The following is a 12398-nucleotide window of genomic DNA, read 5'->3' as shown; positions in this document are numbered from 1 at the left end:
TGTAGTAAGGTAGTGTTAGTAAGGAAGCCTGATGGGTCGAACCGATTTTGCATAGACTTTAGGAAATTGAATGCGGTGACAGTAATTGATCTGGAGCCAATTCCAAATGCAGAGACCTGATATCTAGACTGGGAAGGGGTAAGTTTTTGTTCAAAATTTCACCAAGGGTTATTGGCAGATTCCTATTGCAAAATCCAATATGGAGAAAATGGCATTTGTCACATCACAGGGGCTTTTTTATTTCCAGGTGCTGCCTTTTTAATTGCCATGGTAAATGCACCGGCAGTTTTTTCTAGAATGATGCGATCATTGCTTAATGAGATGGCATCGTTATTAATTATATAGATGATATTTTGATTTTTACCGAGACGTGGGAAAAGCACCTGGATGTCTTGGGTAAGGTTTTGTGTAGGTTCAGAAAGCCCATCGAAGGTCAGAGAAGATTGAGAAAATTATGAAGGATTATGAAGGCTTCAGCTCCAACTACAAAAAAAAGAGGTAAGATCTTTTAAATGCTTGCTCTTAATTTTGCCAAAATAGCAGTACAGTTGACTGACTTGACTTGTAAGGGTGCGCCTGCTAAAGTTGTGTGGGGTGAATCTCAAGAGAACGCATTTAGAACACTAAAATCTAGGTTAGAATTAAAATCAATTGTAAGATTACCAGATCAACATAAACCATATTCTAGCTGTGGACGGCCGTAGGGATTGGGGCAGTAATGCAAGAGCACAAAGGTGTGAAACATCCAGTGTGTTTTGCCAGCCGAAAACTTTTGCTACATGAACGCACTTATGAGATTAATGAATGCGAGTGCTTGGCCATGATTTGGGCAGTTTCCAAGTTTATTTTATATCTATACGGTAATGAATTTATTTTAGAGAGTGATCATCAGTCGTTAACTTATATGATGAAGACAAAGGTGTCCAATAACAGTGTGATGCACTGGGCTTTGGCTTGCAGCCATACCGCTTTGTAGTCAGAGCAATAAAAGGGTCAGACAATTTCAGTCCAGATTTTCTCAGCCGATGTACACTATAGAATTATGATTCCAAAATATTTTGTACTGAAAAATATTTTTATAAGAATATAAAATAAAATATGTGTGAATTTAAGTAGTTGAAAATTTGATAGAGTTGAAAAAAAATTTTAAAAAAAGTATAAAATTGATAAAAAATGTTTTGTAGTAGGCCGCTGAGAATGTGCCTGAGTATTATTATGACGTTCGCTTACCCTTAGTGGTGTTGAATGTGATGGAGTCTTTACAAAATGTGATGAAGAAGAAGTATCGTTGACCATGTCTGCAATTGTGTAATCCATTCTATCGCTATTTTCCATATAATGAATTAAAGAAATAAACTTTTCCGTACATTTAAAGAAACAAAATTAAAAATCTGCTGTAAATATGTGGATTGTTATTATAGTGAAAGAAATATTTGTATTAAATAGTAAGGGTCAGAGTGATACGGGTGTATCATTTTATATATTGAAGTTGTTATGCAAATTACCAGTGCTGGTGGATATGTAAATGTGGACGAAGAGGAGACCGTTGTTAGTGAGGTTTGTGAAGGCGAACTTGGCGGTTGTATGGAAAAAAGGCAGTCGAGTCGATATAAAAAATACAACCATTAGGGAAAAGCTAGGGCACCCCGTGGTATATGAATATTGTTGTTGTTGTTGTTGTTTGTAAAGAAAAAAGCTGCCGTTCGTCACAAACCGGTTACTGACTGAAATAAATTGGTGTTTTGGAGTCTGTGGATTGTGGTATGAGTGTGAGCTGAGCCACGTGTATATACCACAGAGCTTATATCCAGTAGCGACCCCGAAGGTGTATTGGTGGGGTGTAATGATTTTCATTCAATGTACTTCGTAAATATCATTTTGAGAAAAAAAGCCTCATACTATTAAAAGGGCGCGAATCTGCCTAGTTACTATAAACATTATGTTCAATAGAGCGTGAAGAGCGAGTCGTGAGAATTTTTAGATCGAGGTATACCAATAGCAAATTGCTTACCACGTCTTATACAAATTAATTTAAACAAAGTTACAATAGTTTTTCGCTTTATCTATATTTAATAAACTGGTTATTAAAAGAAAATTTCGCATAAAATTGGTTTTCGTATTATTTTGTATTGTTTTACTTGTGAAGTATTTAAGCGATCCCGAACAAACAGCGCCACCACAAAATCGAGCTAGAGCTAAATATGAATATGGAAAATCGTCTGCCACACAAAAAATATTGCGTATTGAAAATCAGAGACTTCGTCAGCTATCTAGGTCAAGGTCATACTGTATTTTAATAAAAAATCAGATTTCCGTATCGGCTCAATTTTCTGCAATCGGTCGGCAATAAAATACCAATCAAGATAGACTCATCTAGGCCTATTCTGACATTGTTTACAGTACTGATTTAGTGTAAACTGTTGAAATGTTGTCTCTTCACTCTAGTTCAATGCTGTGGCTTTGTTGTTTATGTGGCAATAAATTTAGAAATTCTGACAAAAAATGTAAAATTACAAATCTAAGGCCCTGTTCAGACCCATGGCGTTAGACCGTTTTAGCGTACGACGCTAAAAGAATGTGTGTCTGAACAGTTGGGGATTAGCGTACAATGCGTCGTACAACGGTTGTAGCGTTGTAGTGGAAAACGGTTGATAGTACCGTTTTAGGCCCTGTTCAGACCCATGGCGTTAGACCGTTTTAGCGTACGACGCTAAAAGAATGTGTGTCTGAACAGTTGGGGATAGCGTACAACGCGTTGTACAACGGTTGTAGCGTTGTAGTGGAAAACGGTTGATAGTACCGTTTTAGCGTACGACGCTACTGTAAGTCAACGTTGTATCCAATCAGAACGTTTCCTGTTATGACGCGAAACAAGGTTTGACCTAGGCTGACATCTTGTATCGTCAATGTGTGAGAGATGGATTTCAACAACAAAAAGGCCAGAATAATTTAAGGCCTAACTAGGATACAAATACAACTGTTAAAAAAAAACTAGGCTACAAATTACATGTATCAATTGATTACCATTATATTTTCTAACAAATGAAATAAATAAATGCACCTTGTATTTAAACATAGTGACTACGATCCCGTCCCCTTTTAGGCCTAGCTAAGAGTCATTCACGCATTTCATTCAAGCTAAAAACTAGCGTGGTGGGACATCAAGTCACTCATTTATATATACAAGACAGACTAGACTGGACAAGTTTAATGCTGAAAACCCCCTAACTCCTAAAAAATTCAGTAAACAAACAAGGGGAGCTGTCATTTTTATTAGCAAGTTAAGGGTTTTTTAACTGACTGGTTAACATAATCTCCATCTTCATCATTAGGAGGCCTGCTTTATTTTCGTAACACAAGAGCCTGGGGAAAATGTTTTTTTTACTACAAAATAAAACAATAGAAACAGAAATTTGGCTTTACTATATTTTTCTTAAATAAATGCTGAGGTATATTTTATTTACGGCAAATTTTGTCATAATTGTAGGGCTGAGATCTAGGCCTATATACAGTGGAAATAATGATGAAAACACGTGGGTAAGAGCACATGAATATGCAACTAGAAACAATAATAATAATAAAATTCATCCACATTTTATTTGCACTATGCGAGTCAACCCTTTGCAAAAAAGCCGTATACGAACGTATACGATTTACATACGTTTCGTATATGTTTCGTATAGGAAGTCCATTTCGTATACGAAACGTATACGTCAATTCGGAAGTTCCTGCCCGCATAATAAACATATACGAACCGTATACGATCATTTATAAACAATTTCCTAATTATACGATCCGTATACGATCCGTATACGATACGTATACGATACGAGTACGCGTGTATACAAACTGCATCATATTACCAAGCGAAAGGGACTGTCCCTCTTTTTACAAGACGACGATAGCATACGTTTACGATGGCAGGAGCATCTTGACTTCAATAATTAGTGTACAATTTGTTTGTTGTTTTTTTTCAGTCGGTATATGTACATTAAATTCCCTATGATGATTTAGTTCATAGTTTTTGCTAATGAAAAAAATTGGTGCTGTATTTTACAAGACGTTATTTTTCTATCAAGCATAAAAACCCACCCAGGCTGTTCCGTCTTGTTTATCCCCTCTGCTATTTCTTTACCTTCGGTACGTTCCATTAATAAGTGAATCATACAAAATGTGCTGTTATTAATTTGAAAGTGCTTTAATTAATATTAATGTACTTGGAAATAAATAAATAAATATTAAATTGGACCCGCAGTATATTAAATTTAAAACGAGTAAGTAAAATCCATGAATTACGATGTAATAAAAATGTAGAATACATGTGGCTCCCTATTATATATATGGAATGATCCAAATAATTCGCCCCAAAACGTGCCTGTGTTGTGTGTGCTGCATGCATGCATCACATGGATGGATCAGATTTCATTTATTTTCAATCATCATTGTTGTTGTCCAACAGGATTTTTTTGCTACGGGTTTTAACTCGCCATAAAAAAAAATAAAAAATGGGATGTAGGCCTAGTTACAGTAGGCCAAAGTAGATAGTAAATTCGATGACTTCTAGCTAACTAGGCTATAGGCATATTGTAATTGTATAGATCGAACATGCAGTAACTAGCTACTGCAGCAGCTCTAGTAAACTAAGAGTAACTAGGCCTGGGAAAAATACGCCAAAGAAAAGAGTCTGTTACACTTATTGTGAAAATAAGCTAGCTAGCTTTCCCCCATATATTAGATTTGGTTATATTGGTTGTATTATTATATAACCTACTCTAGCTAGTAGTAAATCAACAACGGTGAAATAAAAATATGATGCATTATGGATATCATCGTTGCAGAGTTAGGGGGTGCCAACAAAACATTCAACAGCCAAAAATACAAAAAAGAAGCTCCGACGTTTTAAAGCATTTTACTATTTTAGGCATCAGAACTAATTGCTGTAAATTTCCTAGAGTTGTCACTGATGAATAAAATTTAACATAACCTACATGTAACTTAAAAAATCCAAATGGTAAATTGTACGCGAACGTAGTAAGACCAGGTAAATGTTAAATACTTATTTTACATCTCCCTGGTAAAACGGTACCCCACGCCCCCATTTTTATGCCTCCATCATTGACAGGCCAAGCGGTATTTAATCATATTTTTATTTATTTAATTCGTAAATTTTTAAAAAATCGTTAATATAAATATGTGAACCTTTGTAACTTTTTGTTGTATATGCGCGGGTGCGAGATACTATTTAATAAGATAGGCTTTATTCATATCATATGTGTTGGAGTGGTAAACAACTATGAGCCTAGTTGCGAGGATACCGCCTCGTAACTACGTATTGACGTTTTACTATAATATTGAATATGTGTTACTTAAAAAAGGATGTAATAAATTGTGTACAATATTAGTAGCTAATAGTTTTGTTGTGCCCCCTCTGTACACACGGCTGCTGGATATTCATTTTAATGAATGTAGTACGAGTCTAACTCCAAATAAAGATATAGAACACATTTTGAGAATTCAAAGTTTTGATCTTTTTCAAGAATCTGATAAACATGACTCATCTTTTTACATAATATACAGCATCAGCATGTACAATCTAATTTAATTGTCACACAATTGAATTAACAAAGGACAAGGATTTCAAATAAACTGTTACAAATAAACAATTATGAATGAAATAGTTGGGGTATTGTTGGGTCCATGGGAAATCAACAATGTTTAGTAGACTTATTTAATTTGTTATTTACAGTTGAGGGTGGTTATTTTTTAAAGACATGTTTTATGATTTCTTAATCACCAAGCAGAAATACCGCTGAGATAAATGAAAGCAATTCAATCTGTTCGCTTAACCGGGAAAAAATTGAAATTCGATATAATTGTATTTACTATAACCACTAATTTTGTTTTTTAATTTTTTTCTACGGAAGTGATCAACTTCATATTCAAAATCCGATTGTATTCATCGTTAAATAATTATTATTATTATTATATAATGTTAATGTACATATCAACACATCCCACTTCTGTTTTGGATCATGGTTTTCCTCTTCGGCATTATTTGCCAAATTATTGTTACTCCATCTCCATGCTATACTACAACACATGTCGCGGAATAATATCGCTTAACATAAACAATGTAATTTGACCACCCAAAGCTCGCACGTGGTGTGACGAATTGAGAAGATCGAACGACGCGACGTACCCGATGATATGCATGATTGGCCACCAGAGAGCCGAGTCGACCACGAGTTGCAACTGTAGGCAACCGAGCGACGCTCGGTCGTCGTCGGCGGCTGAACTTACTGACCTCTGTCATATTTTATAAAGGAAAACTGCAAACAACATCGTGAAAATGGCCCCTTGTCTTGTCCTTTCTAGGCCTACCTAGTAGTAGTATACCTGTTTAGCGTATTTTATTGACTTGCGAAAAACGTTGTTTGAATTTTAATAAATATAAATAAATATGGTCTTATGTCCTAGCTCCTAATACTACTACTAGGCTATACTAATATTACTACTAGACTAGTGGTTAAATGTTTTATTTAGCTCTATTCTACTCATTACTACTATTATAATTTATAAAATGGCCTAGTTTGTTCGTATATGATTCGTATACGTCCCGTATACGATATTCTTATCATGAATAAACAACGTATACGTTACGTATGCTAAACGTATACGACGCCAACTCTTTGTGGAGCAACAGAGTGGAAATAATGTAAACAGTGAAATCGTATACGATCCGTATACGTCGTATACGTTTTTAGCGTATACGGATCGTATACGGCTTTTTTGCAAAGGGAAAGGCACACAACATTATGTTTGTCATGCTATTTATTTACTAATATTAAAAACAGAGGAAAAGAAAACACACAACTTTCCAAAGAAACAACAATGGTACATTTTCATCAACTAATACCAATTTGCCATCATTACCCAATCATATTAAACTAAAAGATGCTTCCAAAGATTGTTTTATGTGTGCCATTTGTAAACATGTTATGTCCTTGTCCATGTCTGAAACTAAATGTGGCCACACATTCTGTGCACACTGTTTGTCACAATTATTTAGTACCCTTAAATGTGATGCAATTCCTTGTATAAAATGTTCTTGCCCTGTAAATGTGTTTGACCTCTCAAAGGCATCTGAATTGAGTAAACAGTCACTATTGTGTGTAGAGCTAACTATTGTATGCTCGGACACATTGCTGTACCACCATAAATGTACATCCAAGTGCCAACAAAAGGTAAAGAAAATACAAAAAGCTGTACTGAAATCAACAGTGAAATTATTGAGGTCATACCAGATGAACTTCAAAAATTAGCACATGTCTTGCACAAATCCCTAAAAAAGAATAAAAAACTGAACTTGATGACAAAGGGCAGAGTAAGTACTTGTAAATTACATTAACCCAAACTATTTATTAATTAATAATACATAGAGCATGTATTTAAATACTATTTTAATATCTAATGCATATTATTTTTGTACATTTTTTTAGTAAATCATACAGCAAGTTTCTTTAATTTTGTAGGCATTGAAAGTCAGTGTTATACAGAAATCCAACATTACAAGGCACAAGGCATTTCTAAAAAAACTATTACCAGAAGGTCTGCAGAAATTAAACGGTTGAAGATAAGTATACATGGTGGCATTAAGCAAAGCCCAACACATCAAACACAGCCCATAGGTCTCGCATTAAAGACTGATTGTGACCTTGGTTAGCAGCAGCTTCTTAAACTGAGGAGGTAAATAACAATAATTAAATATAAATAAATATTTTATTCACGAAAAATAATTAATAATAATAATATTTATTTGGAACAACACTTTTTTAACAGTGGCACACATGCGTAGATGGTGCGTCCATACCAATTACAAAAATTAATACAAAAACAATGGAAAATAAAAACTGAAACTAAAACATTTTTCATATTTGAAATAACGACATAAAATACTTATTTTTAAACTAAAACTACACTAATACAACTACTAATTTTGCAACAGCAATGGAAAAGAAAAGACTTAAAAAAAAAAAAAACAGTTCAAAGTTGTAATACAAAGCAGACTCCATACAAATAGTAGTTCATTTGTAGAAACAAAAGCAGTACTGTATATAGTTCCACTCACCAACAGTGATATGAAACCTCCATTACTATTACTGTACTACTACTGTACTATCAATATTTTTACAGGTATCTTCCACAAGGAACACTTTCCTCTGAGCGTAAAATGCGTTCACTGCAGAATTTGATAGTGCAGGATTATGTACAAGGAGAAATGGTGAACCTGGTACCTGCCAGTGGGGAAAATGGGTTTGAAGAAAGAGAAGCACAAGTCGTAGGAATTAAGAACATACAATCTTTTGTATTCTCTTATACTCTCTTTGTTTATTTTAGATTAGGGAACATTAAACCAAATAATGAAGACATTTTCTTAAAATTTGGTGGAGACAAAGGTGGCGGCTCTACCAAGTGTGAAATCCAGATTTGTAGCCTGGATAGGCCAATTAAATGCACTAAAAAACATATTCATTGGTGGTTTTGATGTTCAATGCTACACAGTAAATCTGGCAAGGACTCTGCCATTAGTCAAGGAAGTAAGAGACTTGCATGGGCAAGTATGGAGGTAAGAATGAACTATTTTATGCAATACATTTTTTATTCAAATGAAGAAACTCTTACCCTTTTAATTTTGATAAATTCTTATTCTTCATCATAGAGGTTATAATATCAGACTCTTTCGGAGATTATGATTTCCTTGTGCGGATATATGGCCTTCTTTCACCTAATGGTAAGTAAAAATAAATATTATATACATTTTACAGCTGAGGGTGTAAATTAAATAGTATATAATAATATAGATTTTTCTTTATTAAACTTATTTCTTAGGCCGATATAGTTGTTTATTTTGCCACACCACCAAAGACGACATGAACAGGGGCATTAGCAAGGAAGAGAGAAACATGATGTCACTCTGGGAAGAATACAAGGAATTTGTTGCCCATGGCTCTCATGAAGAAACTAGCAAAGACACATCAAGAAATGTAGTTCGAGAGTCAATGGTAAACATTGATATTGACCATGTAAGTTTTCAAATAAAACTATATTACAAAAAAACTATGCGATACAAGGCATTTTAACTGTAATGCATTATTCTAATTTAATTAAAAGCCACTGATTGGAATATGTTTATGGACTCTTCAGAAACTTTAAATGTGGCTACTGTAGCAATTGTTGAATACATCAAATTCTGTCAAAATCTGATCTTACCTAAAAAAAAAATTAGAATATTTAATAATAATAAGCCTTGGCTCACAAAAGATGTAAGAAAGGAATTACTTAAGAAATATATTGCATCCAAAAACAAATGCAACGAGATGGAAAAGAAAAAGATTAAAGAATGTGTAAATAAGAAAATCAAAGCATGTAAAAAAGAATATGGAGAAAAAATTAAGAACAAATTCAAGTGCCGGGACACCCGTCAGGCCTGGAATGGAGAAAAGGAGAAAATTACGGGTATGGGGAAGAAAAATAATGAAATTGAACACAGTTTTAAACCAAATGATTTTAATATTTTTTATTCTAGATTTGATGAAATAAATTTTAAATGTGAAATGACTGTGTCTGCTGAAGGGTTTAAAAATGAAATGAATGATGAAAGTGCAATAAAAATTGATGCAGATGATGTTAAGAAATATATGGAAAGGGTAAATGTTAGTAAAGCAAAGGGTCTGGACGGTGTATCAGGGCATTTGATTAGATCATGTGCCTTTCAGTTTCCCAAAAAATAAGCCAGCTTTTCCAGTGTTCACTGAATACGGGGGTGGTACCTGATCTATGGAAGGTCTCGGAGATAATACCTGTTCTGAAAATTTGTAACCCTAAAATCATTAACGACTTCAGACCAGTGGCATTAAAACATCTATTCTAATGAAGATTCTTGAGAAGATTGTTAGAAATCAACTAATATCTTAATGTAGTGATTTTATGGATAATAACCAATTTGCATATCAATGTAACAGAGGGTCGATGATGCTATTATAACCTTGTTAGACCTGGTGGTTTCACATTTATCTTGGTACACATATTGATGATCAACTTAGCTTTGAAAAAAATACGGCCGAGATAATTAAGAAAGGTCACCAAAAGTTATATTTCCTCAGAAAGCTAAATAAATTTAATGTTAGCTGTTGTACTTTGAAATTATTCTATGAAACAGTTATGCAATCAGTACTAGTTATCTCTTTTATTGCTTGGAAGGTCTCATTAAAATTACTAAGATAGCATCAAATATAATTGTATGAAAAATATGAAAAACAGGTCCTAAGTCAATTAAGTAAAATTTTAGAAGATAAGAAACATCAATTACATATGTGATTTTATAAGAACAAGTCAGACCGGCTACGGGCTCCTAGAGCTGATAAATCAAGAAACCGACTGTCTTTTGTACCAAATTCAACTCATATTTTTACTCAAAGATTTTTAGATCAGTGCACATGTAATATATATTTTAAAGTTTTACAGTTGATGGATGTTTAAATTAATGTTTTTAAATTGTAATTTTTTGTTCTATGTATGATTTAATTGTGAATGTTTTACCATATTTTTCTGTCGAGAAAAACAATTTTTCCATATACACTTTTTATATATGGAACGAATAAAGATTTGATTTGATAGTGTTTGTTAAATTTCATAGGAAAAATCAATAGAAAAAGATGAGTTTAAGGTGGGTGCTAAGCCACTAACTACAGCGATGGACAATACGTTAAAGAAGCATAAATTCGACAGGCAAGCGTATCATGGAAAAGCCTTTATCGGCAATCATGTTCATAAATGTTGCAAGGTAAACTGAGCACATTCCATAATAAAATTACAGTAGACTAATAAAATGCATTTTAGTTTTTTTTTTCCCGGTTGTTTACTAACTGTGAAATGTTTGCTCCTAAATACAGATAACATATAATATTGCATTTGATCACTGCATGCCAGTCAACTTTTGACAAGCAGTCAATGGACTTGCCTATAGGTGTTGTGAAGGATCTACAACTGGAATTAAATAACATTCCGTTGTTCAGCAAATACTCAATAGTGGAGCAGAAGATTAACCATACCAGTTACTTCTTACTGAGGAAATCAAAGAAACTGGTAGGTATATAATTTATTAAAAACAATCGTTACTAATTTATAAATGACGATAAATAAAAACAAAAACAACATACTATTTTTCTCATGCTGTAGACAACAACATCCATGATTTTGTCGGAGAGTTCCGAAAGTATGGCCACAGCATCACTCCAAAAATGCACATGCTTGAGAAGCATGTGGTACCAACATTAAAGAGGTGGCAGATTGGTTTGGGGCTGCTTTAGCGAACAAGGCGGTGAACAGATACATGCTGCATCTAATAAACAAGCAAGAAGCGTATATGGTGTGCAGTCCGAAATGAGGAAGATGATTTCCATTATACGGAATCATCTTACGTTGACTAGTCCACAAATTAATAGCAAGGTTGTTAAGCCTAAAAAAAGATTGAGGAAAGATTGTGAGCTTCTTTATTTTTAAAATTTGTAATTATAATGGCAAAAACATAATAATTGAAATATGTAGCTTGTACATTATTTGATAAACTTATATCAATTTTCAGGTAAAAACTCAGCTGAAGAATGAGTTCGGATTATTAGCATATTAACTTGACAACGGTTAATTTTCTCTGTGTTATAAAATTTAATTCATTGCATTATGATGAAACAAAAATAAATCTCCAGATATCAATTTGATTATAGTTAAATGGAATCATTGCGCATTGCCATATACAACTACAACTATTAGTCCAAGAGCATTAGGGTTTGACCCGGACATTTCTGGTAACAAGCTAATTTTTTCAGAAAAGGTCCAGAACTATGATTGGAACATCATATTAAAAGTCCTGAAAAATCCTCCTTGTGCTCTCCGAGAAATCCAAGATGGCGTCCAAAATGGCTGCCATTTTAATTAGTCTATAACTTTGTAACCGCTTGTCGTAGAGTATTGATTTTGGTGTCAAATAGTTCACGATATATACATTCCTATTTGCTCTAACAGAACATTTTGTCAAAAAATGGTCGCTACTGCAGTTTCTGGGCAGTTTGACCTTTGACCTGGTCTTATCATATCTCGGTAATGGCTTGTCATAGAGAATTGTGATAAGGCCCAAATTGTTCAGAACATGCATATTTTTATTTGGTGTAATGAAATATTTTATCCCAAAATGACCAGAAGTGAGGTTATTGACCTCTTACTGACCTATTCATATATCTTTTACGGTATCTAAGAAATATTTATCGTATAGCGTTACTTTTGGTGTCAAACTGTTTGGAACATATACATTTCTATTTAGTCTAATACAACAATTTGCCCTA

At 33.8% G+C, this 12398-nt stretch overlaps 1 protein-coding gene and 1 long non-coding RNA gene across 2 annotated transcripts in view; both read right to left on the bottom strand.

Moving 5' to 3' along the window:
• Positions 1–12398, bottom strand: part of LOC144845413 (glycogen debranching enzyme-like) — a 130681-nt gene that overhangs the window by 23284 nt on the left and 94999 nt on the right. The gene's annotated exons all lie outside the window — the stretch shown is intronic.
• Positions 6917–11581, bottom strand: LOC144845503 (uncharacterized). Its single transcript, XR_013612554.1, has 4 exons — positions 11220–11581; positions 8683–8785; positions 7603–7738; positions 6917–7342 (listed from the first exon to the last, which is right to left on the bottom strand). It is a non-coding gene; the product is annotated as an uncharacterized LOC144845503 (long non-coding RNA).

Source organism: Antedon bifida, chromosome 6 (genome assembly GCF_963402885.1).
Source record: "Antedon bifida chromosome 6, ecAntBifi1.1, whole genome shotgun sequence".
Lineage (NCBI taxonomy): Eukaryota > Metazoa > Echinodermata > Crinoidea > Comatulida > Antedonidae > Antedon > Antedon bifida.
The sequence above is the reverse complement of the archived record's forward strand: the minus strand, read 5'-3'. Positions and strand labels throughout refer to the sequence as shown.